General features: G+C 53.1%; 1 pseudogene; it reads left to right on the forward strand.

The window, feature by feature from the left end:
- Window positions 1–1,388: 1,388 nt before the first annotated feature.
- On the forward strand, window positions 1,389–2,177 carry LOC135999868 (olfactory receptor 14J1-like; annotated as a pseudogene).
- The last annotated feature ends 9,212 nt before the right edge of the window (window positions 2,178–11,389 follow it).

Here is an 11,389-nt window from a genome sequence, read left to right on the forward strand (position 1 = left end):
ATCAACACACCCTAGCTTCCAGACAGCATCAGGAACAGCATCAGGATGACTTCCAGCCTCATCAGGGCTGGTCTGATGTTCCCATCAGAGCTGGCCCACACAGAGCTGCCCCTGGGCAGTGCCCGGCTGCTGGGAGGGGTCTGCGGGGCAGAGCTGAGCACACAGGGGCTGGGATGGGGTCTGTGACAGTGACAGGAGGAGACCTGGGGACAGAGACACAGCTGCAGGCAGGGACAGCTCCAGGCAGCAGAGCAGGGGCTGTTCAGGAGCTCTTTTGCTCCTTCTCTGCAGGTGGCTGCTGGGTGTTGTCTGCTGGGCAATGATCGGACTGTCCCTTTAGCACATCCCATCTTCAGGAGCCCTGACTCTGCTCTGCCTGTCCTGCTGGGCTCGCCAGCTGCCCCCAGAAAGGCCCAGCTCTGCTGTAGGATCCCAGGAGTGCTGAGCCTTTCCTTGGGGTCCGCACTCTCCTGCCAGAGTCCTTTGCTTCTCTCGGTGAGGGGTCATGTCCTGCTGTCTCCATCACATCTCCACCTCTGGGCTGGGACAGAGAAGAGTTTGCAGGTCTGCCCTTTCTAAAAGGGTTCTTCTGCTCCAGTATGAGTCCAGTTGTTTGGATTAATTAGATTAAATTGTGTCTGAAGTCATTTTCAAGGCAGCAAAAGCTGAAGCACAGGACAGATGAGTAAAATCCTGATGGACACTTCTGCTGACTCTGCACTGAGCCAGACAAAGCTGAGCCTTTTTGCCTGTCTGTCTCAAGATTCTTCACATTTTAAATCACAGAAAGAAGGATTTCTACCTCGAAAATACCCACTCACCTGATGTGGTGGTGGAAAATAAAAAAACACAGATAAAATATTTAAAAAGACATGGTAATTATTTTCTCTCCAGCCCAAGCCCTTGATAGTCGTGAGAACAGATGTTAAACTTTTTCACTGAAGGTGGATTACATCTGCCATTCTGTGTGAACATGGGAGCTGTCACAAACCAGCTCCCCTCTCCCCATTGCAGCAGAGCAAACCTGGCTGCTTGCAGCACACGGGCAGAGGTCCTGCTCCTCACAGCACACTCAGCCAGCAAACAACAGTGGAAGAAAATGCATTTCATTTGGGGTGATATCTATGAAAAATGGTGTGGCTTTGCTAAGAGGAGTCTGTCCTAATTTTAAGTTGCTTTTTCTTTTTTTTGAACAGTGCCTACATGCCAACAAACAGCAAATGTCCAACAGCAGCTCCATCACGCAGTTTCTCCTCCTGGCATTCTCAGACACACGGGAGCTGCAGCTCTTGCACTTCTGGCTCTTCCTGAGCATCTACCTGGCTGCCCTCCTGGGCAACGGCCTCATCATCACCACCATAGCCTGTGACCAGCACCTGCACACCCCCATGTACTTCTTCCTGCTCAACCTCTCCCTCCTCGACCTGGGCTCCATCTCCACCATTCTCCCCAAGTTCTTGGCCAATTCCCTCTGGGACACCAGCTCCATTTCATATACAGGATGTGCTGCCCAGCTCTTTTTTTTTCTTTTCTGTGCTACAGCAGAATATTGTCTTCTCACGGTCATGGCCTATGACCGCTACGTTGCCATCTGCAAACCCCTGCACTACGGGACCCTCCTGGGCAGCAGAGCTTGTCTCCACATGGCAGCAGCTGCCTGGGCCACTGGGTTTCTCAATTCTTTGCTGCACACGGTCAGTACATTATCACTGCCGCTCTGCAAGGGCAATGCCCTGGACTAGTTCTTCTGTGAAATCCCCCAGATCCTCAAGCTCTCCTTCTCTCACTCCAACCTCAGGGAAGTTGGGCTTATTTTCTTTAGTGCCTGTTTAATTTCTGTCTGTTTCATTTTCATCGTGCTGTCCTATGTGCAGATCTTCAGGGCCGTGCTGAGGATCCCCTCTGAGCAGGGACGGCACAAAGCCTTTTCCACGTGCCTCCCTCACCTGGCCGTGGTCTCCCTGTTTGTCAGCACTGCCATATTTGCCCACCTGAAGCCCCCCTCCATCTCTTCCCCGTCCCTGGATCTGCTGGTGTCTGTTCTGTACTCTTTGGTGCCTCCAGCAGTGAACCCCCTCATCTACAGCATGAGGAACCAGGAGCTCAAGGGTGCTCTTTGGAAACTAATGGCGGGATGCTTTTCAAAAAGAATAAACTACCCGTCATCTTCTCTTTAACACATAACAGTTTTAATGTAAGTCATTACAGGCCCAGACTTCTGTGTGTGTGTGTGGTGGTGGTGTTTATTTTTTAATCAGTCATTATGTTTTTGTCATCCCCTTTCTAATTCACTGTCTGCTTTTCCTTTTCAAACCACTGGCTGTGTAAATATGGGCCCATGTTCTCTGATTATTTAAAGAAAATAAACGGCTCTGCAGTGAATTTTTTCTCCAAGGCCTATTTTGAACTGCAGGGACACTTCCTGTGCTTGGGTGGAGGGGAAAAGAGTCCAGCCTGGCAGCACTGCCAGGGAGCACCAGCGCTTGGCCTTCCAGAGCTGTTCTCGTTCCACTCCCACACTCTCCTTCTCATCCCTTGTGTTGGTGCAAGGCCTGAGTGCTCTGGCAGCCTGGTCACCGTCCTGCTGTGTGTGAGTCCTGTGAGCGCAGGCAGGGACAGGCAATGGGCACTGCTGTGACAGAGCTGGCCTCAGAGCAGCCTTTCCATATGGCAAAGTGATCTCCTCAGGGCAGGGCCTGAAGGTTTATGTCTTCCTACGAAGTTTCTCTCAAGAACATTCCCATTACAGTGGCTGAGAGATTGAAAAAGCTAAAAACTGTAGGCCTGCAGGGCTGGGCACACAGCAGTGTCCTCTCACAGCCAGGCCTCCTGCCAGAGACCTGCAGGACCAGCAGAGCAGGGTCTGGGCTGTGCCATGTGCACTGGACCCCCAGTGCAATCTGCCCCAATCGTCATGGACCAATCCCTCACAAAATCCATCTCCAGCACTCGCCTCTCACCCCCGCTCAGAGAGGTTCTTTCTCCCTCCATGGAAAGACACTGAATGAATAGGTCAGAAGTCGATATTTGCATTGTACAGATGAGAAGCATATGAGGAGCAGCTGAAGTCACTGGGTTTGTTCAGCCTGGAGGAGACTGAGATCTCTTGGCGGTCTACATCTTCCTCACAAGAGGAGCAGGAGGGGCATGAACTGGACTCTTCCCTTAGTGACCAATGACAGAACCTGAGGGAATGTGAGGAAGATGTGCCAGGGGAGGGTCAGTTGGACATGAGGAAAAGGTTCTTCACCCAGAGGGTGCTGGACACTGGAACAGGCTCCCCAGGGAGGTGTCACAGCCCCAACCTGACAGTGTTCAAGAAGAGACTGGACAACGTCCTCAGACACACGGTGTGAACTGTGGGGTGTCCTGGGCAGGGACAGGAGTTGGAACCGATGATCCTTGTGTGTCTCTTCCAACTGAGGACATTCTATGATTTCATGATCCTTTCTCTTTGGTATTTTTTTTTCATTATCATAGGTATAATTTTAATCATTGCATATTTATTTTCATTTATTAAGTGCCATTTTTAAATTTTGCATCTATTTTTCTTTTTTAATTCCAATTTTATACTGTTTTTAACTCAACGCACGAGGGTTCTCTCTGTTACCCTTCCGGTTCACTCCCCTGTCCCACTGCGGGGAGGGAGCGAGCGGCTGCGTGGGGCTCAGTTACCGGCTGGGGTTCAACACGACGGTCCTTTCTCCAGCCCTTGTTCCACCCCATGGGCGTCAGGCTCAGGTCCCACACGATCCAATATGTCCTCACCAACCACCGCTCCCCTGCCCACCCTTTGATGTCACACACACACAGTTGCCCTCAGCCCATGGGCCGCCCTGTGAAACGTCCATAAAATGTCACAGCTCCCCGTTGAGCTCATGGGGTCCGTGGCTTGGGGCTCCGTCTGTTCCGTGGCCACTCCGGACAGCACAGGTGTCTGTTCCGTGGGGTCACGGGCACCAAACCCAGCTCGGGTGGGAACCAAGAGGGTCCCCTCGTGTTCAGGGCCCAAAGCGCCACCTGCAGCATCTGCCCATCCTTTTGAGTGCCCAGAGCCTCCTTCTTGGGGCCCAAATCCTCATGTTCGGGGTCCCAACGTGTCTTTTATCACCCACGGCCGCTGATCAGGGCCCACAGTTTCATGTTGAGGTGGAGCTCGTTGCCTGGCAACAGCCAACCGGAAGTCTATGGGGAGTCAGGGGACCCAGGACAGCCAATGGCATTTGAGGAGGCGGGGCAAGTCATGTGATTGATAGGTAACCAGCCAATCCAGCTTTGAGGCCTGCAGGAAAGGTGGCGAGAGCTGACCGAGCTGGGCAGCGTTCAGGGGCGGGCCGTGCTGGCTGCACCAATCACAGCTGGCGGGAGTGCAGCACCCGGATGATTCACAAGTGGTCTGACCCATCACTTGGTAGGGGGGGAAACGAGAAATCCCAGCCGGCCAATCACAGGAAACATTACCTCAGGGCAGGGCGGGCACTGTGGGGGGAGTGACCACTAAGGCAGCCAATCAGATCCAGGATCACCTCAGGGGAGGAGACTGACAGCCCTCCCGCCCAATGGCGGCACAGCCCAGGCTGAGGAGGCGGCGGCTCTGCGGGCGGCCAGGCTGAGCTTTGCCGTGGCGCCCGTGGAGCTGCCCCAAGGCTGAGCAGCCCCCGGCCCAGCCCTGGGGCCCTTTTTCCTGCAACTGGGGCCCTGGGGATGTTGTTGCTGCATCTGGCTCAGGTGTGCGTGGGCTGCTCTGGCCTTGTTCTCCTGGGTGGGGGGAAATGGTACCGAAAAGTCGGCAAAAAGGTTCTTTAACATGGTTTGGAAAGTGGTAAAAGCAGCACTTTTGTTACAGCGCTGGACACTCGCAAGATTGCTCCTCTGATCGAGCGTGTGTGTGATTCTCACTTCTTGGTATTTCTTACATACACCTATTGCATATTCATTTGTTTCTCCTGCTTAGTTAATGCATCAAACATAAATTATTTCCATAACCCCGCCATAACTTTGCTGAAGTCCATCCTTGGTACTCGAGAGTCTTCATCAGGGTCTCTGGTGTCCCCGGTTTCTCCCCAGCTGCTGCCCCCCTGGTGTCAGCTTCTTGACCTGATTGCTTGATTGTGCATTTTCCCCTCTTGCTGTCTTTTTGTCCTTTTTTTTCTTTCCTTTCTGTTCTGTTCCCGGTCCCATCTTTTCTCACCGTATCCCCCTGTCCAGCTGCTGCCCCTTCTTTCCTCTCTCTCTTGCTCTGTTTTTCCTCTCTCCATCTCTCTGTCCCACTGCCCACCACAGTTGTTTATTCCTTCAGTGCTGTCCCGCCCCCTGTTCCTTTGCCCTTTCTCTGTCACTCCATCCCAGTCCCGGTGTATTTTTCATTTGTTTTTTCATCTCAGTCCTGAACCATTACTACTTTTTCTTCTTCCACCCCTTTGTCCTGCTCCCTGCCCCTGTCTTTGTCTCTCCTTCCCTTTGTTCTGCTGCCCATCTCATTTTCCCTTCCTGCTCCAGCTCTCTGTCCTGCTCCCTGCCCCTCTCATTCCCTCTCTGTTTCTCTGCCCTTCTCCCTGTCTGTCCCCCGCTCTGTTTTGCTGTCCTTCTCCCTCTGTAGTTTTTCCACTCTCTCTGTCACTCTCTGCTGCTCCCTGTCACTTTCATTTCTCACTCCATCTCTGTCCTGCAGCCCAAAGCTGCTTTTTGGTCTCCATCTCTGCCCTGCTGCCCAGCCCAGGCCTTTTTACCTCTATCTGTGCCCTGCTGCCTGTCTCTGCTTTTTGTCTTTCCCTTTGTGTTGCCTCCCTGACCCTTTTTTCTCTGTCTGTGTTGCCCTGTCCTGCTCCCTGTCTTTCTGTTTCTCTGACAATCCTTGTCCTGCTCCCTTTCCTTCTTTCTTTCTCTCCCTGTCCCATGTCCCTCTTCATCTCTTTTTTTCTCTTCTGTCTTTCTCCCTGTTCCTGCTGATTGTTTCTCCATGTATATCCTGTTCCCTGCCCCTTTTATCCTCTCACTGTCCCTCTGTCCTGCTGCCTGTCCCCATCTTTTCTGTCTTTATTCTTGCCCCGCTGCCTGTGCCATTGCTTCTGGCAATCGACCCCTGTCCAGCTGGCTCTGCCTTTTATTTTTTGTCTCTTCCTCTTTCCTGCTTCTCAGCCCTCCTTTCCTCTTCCTCCAGCTCACTGTGGGTTTTCTCCCTTTGTGAGTCACTTCATCCCCATCTGACCTTTGCTTTCTTTCTCAGTCGCTTTGTTCTGCTCTCTCTCCTTCCTTTTCTCCATCTGTACATCCCCCTCCCTGTCCCTGTCTTTCTCTACCCAACTTTCCTTCTTCTCCTTCCCATCCCCTTGTCCCTCTGTCCTGCTCCTCCACCCTCCTCTTTCTTCCTCCCTGTCTCATTGTGGCTCCTCGTCCCTATTTGTCTTGATCTCTCCATCTCTCCAGCCTTTTCCCTGTGTGTTTCTTTCTCTCTGGGCTCCTTTATCTTCTCTCCTGTCTGATTTGTCTCTTTCTAGTCCTCTGTCCTTCTCTCCAGCAGCTTCAGCTGAATGACCAGGTGTCACTGTGCTCTGGTATTTGCTGAGCGCTGCCCTGGGGAAGATCTGTGTCTGTAGGGCTGGGGATCATTTAGGAGCTGGTCTCCTCCTGCAGACGGCAGAGCCGGGTGTAGTTGTGGCAGAGGTTGTTCTCAGCTGCTGCTCTGTGCAGCTTGGGGAAAGAGCCGGCTGGGGACCTTCTTTTGAGGGAAGGTTTCTTGTTCTGCGCTCACTGCTCCTCAGGACCCTGCACAGGAGCCGTGTCGGGGTCTGCAGGGACGGGTGGGACCTGCTGTGATTCCTTGTGAATGTGAACTGAACTTGTCCTGATGTCCTGGAATTAAACCAGACTGACTGTGGATGTTTTTCTTACCAGATCCAGTGTCAACCTACGTGCTCGGCGCTAAACAACAAGAGACCTTGTGCTGTTTTCCAGATGTCAGTGGCTGCAAATCAGCTGAGAACATCATTGCCTTAGGTAACGGGGCAGGTGGTCTGTGATCAGGGCTGTGGACTTGCATGGCGCTGCTTTCATGAATGTTTTCTGGTCGCGCCTCTTCAAAGCCCTTCCATTTCCTGGAAATTTTAAGATGGCATTTCTTATTCTGAGGTTCAGACTGGAGTTGGACTTAATGTTGAGTGGCTGATATAATGGGCTCCATAAAATAAGAACAAGAATCTTTCTTTTTTGTGTTTTGGTTTTTTTTTCTCACACCATCTGAACTTCAGTAAGCAAGAGGAAGAGTGGTTGACAGAGTCTGTTTTCTGAGAGTAACATGTTCCTGTACCTTTCCAGTCTTTCTATGGTGAAGGATTTCTGCCCTTGCAGAGAGGACTGCAAAACCCACTCCTGTCAGGTTGGACTTTGTCTCCCAACGCGGTGCAGCCTCTTCCATTGTGACATCACCCACTGCCGTTGATGTCACAAAGCAGCATCAGCGCTGAGGTCGGCACAGCAGGGTATAAAAGCAGGGGTCTCCCTGAGCCTTTGTCACTCTCGATCTTGAGGGAACAGAGATCGCAGAGCTTTTGGTTCACTCGTGAGCGAGTCAGATGCTTGTTGCCTGCACCTCAGCAGGTACCAAGAGGCAGACGGAAAAGGCTGAAGATCTGAACGGGTATGTTAAAAAATCTTCCTCCCCTTTGCCCAGGTGTTTTTTCAACCTCATCAGCTGGGGTGGATGGAGGGTGGACAGGAGAGGAACACGAGGGCAGCCTGAGAGCTCGCTCTGGAGCTGGTGGAAGGCAGCAGCCGCCTTTCAGCCTCTTCATGACCACAGGGGCAAGGCCCAGAAAGCCTTTGATCTCTGCAGAATAAGGACAGGTCTATTTTGGATCGCATGGAGGGAGTCCCAAGCAGTGGCCCCGATACAGCCTGCCGTAGGGGCACAGGCTGAACCTTCTCTTGAGAAGGTGGAAAAGAGGATCAGCACAAGTGCCCATCGGGTGGTGGGCAGGAGAAACAGCATTCGTCATGTGCCTTCCATTTCCAAAGAATACCTGTCCAGCCCAACAGACGGGAAGTGTGGCCACAGCTCTTGCTGCAACTCCTGCTCTTAGTCCAGAGTCAATCTTGAGCCCTTTGTCCCTAACAAAACAATTGCTGCCGTCACAAATCCCCCACTAGTGCAGCTGGTGACAACCCCAGCAGTGACTCGAGCTGGTGCAGGACCAAGCCAACGCACACGCCAGGAACGCCAGGCTCAAGGGCTGCAGTCCCTGCTGCTGCTCTCCAGTCTGCTGCTGATCTGCACGGGAACCGCCAGCTTCACCAGCCTTTTCCTCCTTGTTGCTCTGCAGGAAGATGAAGGCACTGAAGGCAACACTCCTGGTGCTGCTTCTCGGCCTGTTCTCTCTCGGTGAGTCTCTGCAGAGCTCCGACCTGAGGACGGTGCTTTAGGATGTACTTGGGGCTCCATCCTGCCCTGGTCCGCTTCCCCTGCTGTGACCAGAGGAGCTCAGCTGAGAGCAGAAAGTCCCCGACAGAGCTGTGCCAGTCCCTGCTCCAGCGGGATGGGTGTGGGGGTGAGGAAGGGGTGACTTGCCTTCCCCAGGAGGGCTAAGCCAGTTCTCTTCACCCAAGGGAGAGGCCATGGCTGAGCTCTCCTGCCCCAGGGGGATGAAAATCTTCTGCAGGACAAGGAGCACAGTCCAGGGCAGGGAACGCCCATCTCTTGCGGAGCCCGTACGCCATGATGGCCACTGTTAAAGACAATAAGAGGAGAGACAAGAATGGCGCTGGGGAGAGACACAGAAAGGGGAGAGGGCAGCCCGAGGCACAACCCAGCCTTAGACCAAGTTCTAAGCTCTGGTGTGTGTCTGACAGGTGTTTTCCATGTGGGACGACTCGGTGCCTTATCGCTCTGGAGCACTGCAGCAGAATTAGGAGACCTGATCGAAACCAAATCCCTGCCAGACCAGCTCAGAAAGCTCCAGGAACAGCTTTATAGTCTGCGCTGGAGCGCAAAGGATGTGGCTGAGCGGGCTCTCCATGAAGGCGTGAAGCAGGGAAGGCTCCCAGGCTTTACCGGACGGGTAAGGGCACAAGGCAGAAGGATCTCCTCAGGGGTTTTATCCTCCCTCCGGCACGTATCCTACTCCATTCCCTGTCACAGCCAACAGGCTGGTGCTGCTGGAACAAGTGCTGTCATGGCCACGCTTCCTTGTCTGTCTGTGCTGCCTGGCCTGGGGCCTCTCCACGGGAAAAGCCCCTTCCCACAGCTCCAGCATTCAGAGCACTGGAGTGAGCAGCCCCCCCTTTCTGATCCCGTCAAGCACAGCAGAGAAAACCTGGGAGGCTTCCAGGCAATTTGAGTGTTCCTTCCATCTGATATGGGCCTTGTCTCCATGCACCTTGGCTGGCCTTGCAGGGGAGCTGCTTGCCCCGTTCCTTTTCCTTCCAACAGGCGCTCTCCTTTGTGTTCCTTCCCAGGCGGTTCAGGAGATCATCAATGAAGCCCTGGAGAAGTTGGAGGAAATGCAGGTCCCAATGCCTGATTACGCCCTGAAATCAGCAGGTACCGTGACACTGTACAAACAAACCAGTTCCAAAGCGCGTCCTGTCCAGATTGACAAGATGGGCATTGGAACGTGCCCAGGGGTAGGAGAGAAGGGGCAAGAAGTCAAGGGTCACCTTGTGCCCTAACAAGTGCCCCTACTGACAGAGCCTGTAATGGGCCAGACCCCATGGGAAGCACAGAAAGCCTGGTTCACGTTCTTGTCTTTTTGCACAGCCCCAGGACTCCCTGCTGTGTGTTCTCGAGGGGTCATTCCAGTAAGAAAGAGGGGAACCCACTGTAGGACATGGATGACAACTGAGAAGCTTTTTCAAGTCAACAGTGCAATATTGCTCCCAACACTGCCTGATGATTCTGCTCATGTTTGAATTTCCAGGGGCTGCTGTCATTCATTCAAGGACTTCTCCATCCCTCCGGAATGACAAAGCCAAAGTCTTCCTGTACTCCATGCCGGTGATGGATTACATGAGGTCCCCTGAGCTTGTTCTTGAGGTAGGAGCACCAAGAAGCAGTAAAACAGAGGTCAGAGAATGAACCACGCACGCTGCTCTGGAGTTGCCTTTCCCCCTGTCTTTGCTCCTCGAAGCTTCTTCTCCTGCCTCCTTCTCGCATGGACCTGCTCTCCTCCTGTGTCTCCCTGCTGAGTATTTCCTGTCCCAGAGTGCCCCAGGTTCTCGGTGGGAACTTCTACCAGGCCAGGCTGCTCCTGCAGTCTGTGTCTGCCCAGTCACTGTGCAAACTGTCAGCACGGCACAGAAGGAGAATGGCAGAGGTGCCTGCAGAGCTCTGGGAGAGGGCCAGGGCAACCTTCTCCATGTCAATGTAGTTTCTTCTTCTTTGTTCAGCCAGAAAATCATCCTGGAAGCTGCTGGCCCTTCCCAGGAAGTCAAGGACAGGTCTTCATCAAGCTGTCTGAGCCAGTGATTCCCAGAGCAGTCAGCATGGACCATGTCTCAGGGACAGCGTTCCATGGAGAAAGTATCTCTGGAGCTCCAAAGGACTTTGCTGTCTACGTAAGTGATTTCTCTGGAGTGGGGGGCAGGGTCTTGCACAGCATTTCTACGCAGGGGGTGAAGATGGGTCTAAGAGTGGAGTGGCCTGAAGGTTCCTCCTGGCTCTCATAAGAAACAGGCTCGTTGGAGTCGCTCCCTTCCCATCGTTGTCCTCTTTTATTCAATGGACCACTCGAAAGGAAGCTTCTGGGGCAAGATGCTACTCCAGGAGCCATAGGGAAAAGGAGCTGGACAGTGCATGGTCCTAGACCTTCTTGGCTTCCAATGCCAGTGGCATTTGTGATCCTCAGGCTACCTCCCTCTCACTGGGAGCGTCTGCTCCTTTTCTGACCGGCAGCTTGGACTCACTGAGTAGGCAAGTGTGGCGTGCTGCCCACCTGCAGCTTCTCATCTCTTCCTTGTGCTCATGGTCCTTGGACTACGTAGCTGAAATAAGCCTGTGCTTCATCGACTGAAGTTCAGTCTTGCCATGGTGCACCAGACGCTCTTGTTTTCTCCACCCCTGTCCTTCTGTAGGGCTTCAAGGAAGAACACGACGAGCAGGGAACATTCCTGGGACAGTTCACCTTCCTGGCAGCGCTGAATCCCAGTCAGACCTTCCAGCTGAAGGTATGGGGACAAAGAGGGGGAGAACTGTAGGAGAGGAGGAGAAATGCGGCTGGATGGGGAGAGGCTTCCCTGCCAAAGGGCTACAGGCAGCCCTGTCCTTGAACGTGTGCCACGCTGGCCTTTCTTCTGATTTAACTTCCTGGTGGCAGATGGCTGGACTGCCAGTCTTCTTCTCTTTCATTTTGGGTTTAAACTTCAGCACTTAGAAGCGCCACAGTTGAAACTACAATCG

Source organism: Caloenas nicobarica, chromosome 30 (assembly GCF_036013445.1).
Source record: "Caloenas nicobarica isolate bCalNic1 chromosome 30, bCalNic1.hap1, whole genome shotgun sequence".
In the NCBI taxonomy this organism is placed as follows: Eukaryota; Metazoa; Chordata; class Aves; order Columbiformes; family Columbidae; genus Caloenas; species Caloenas nicobarica.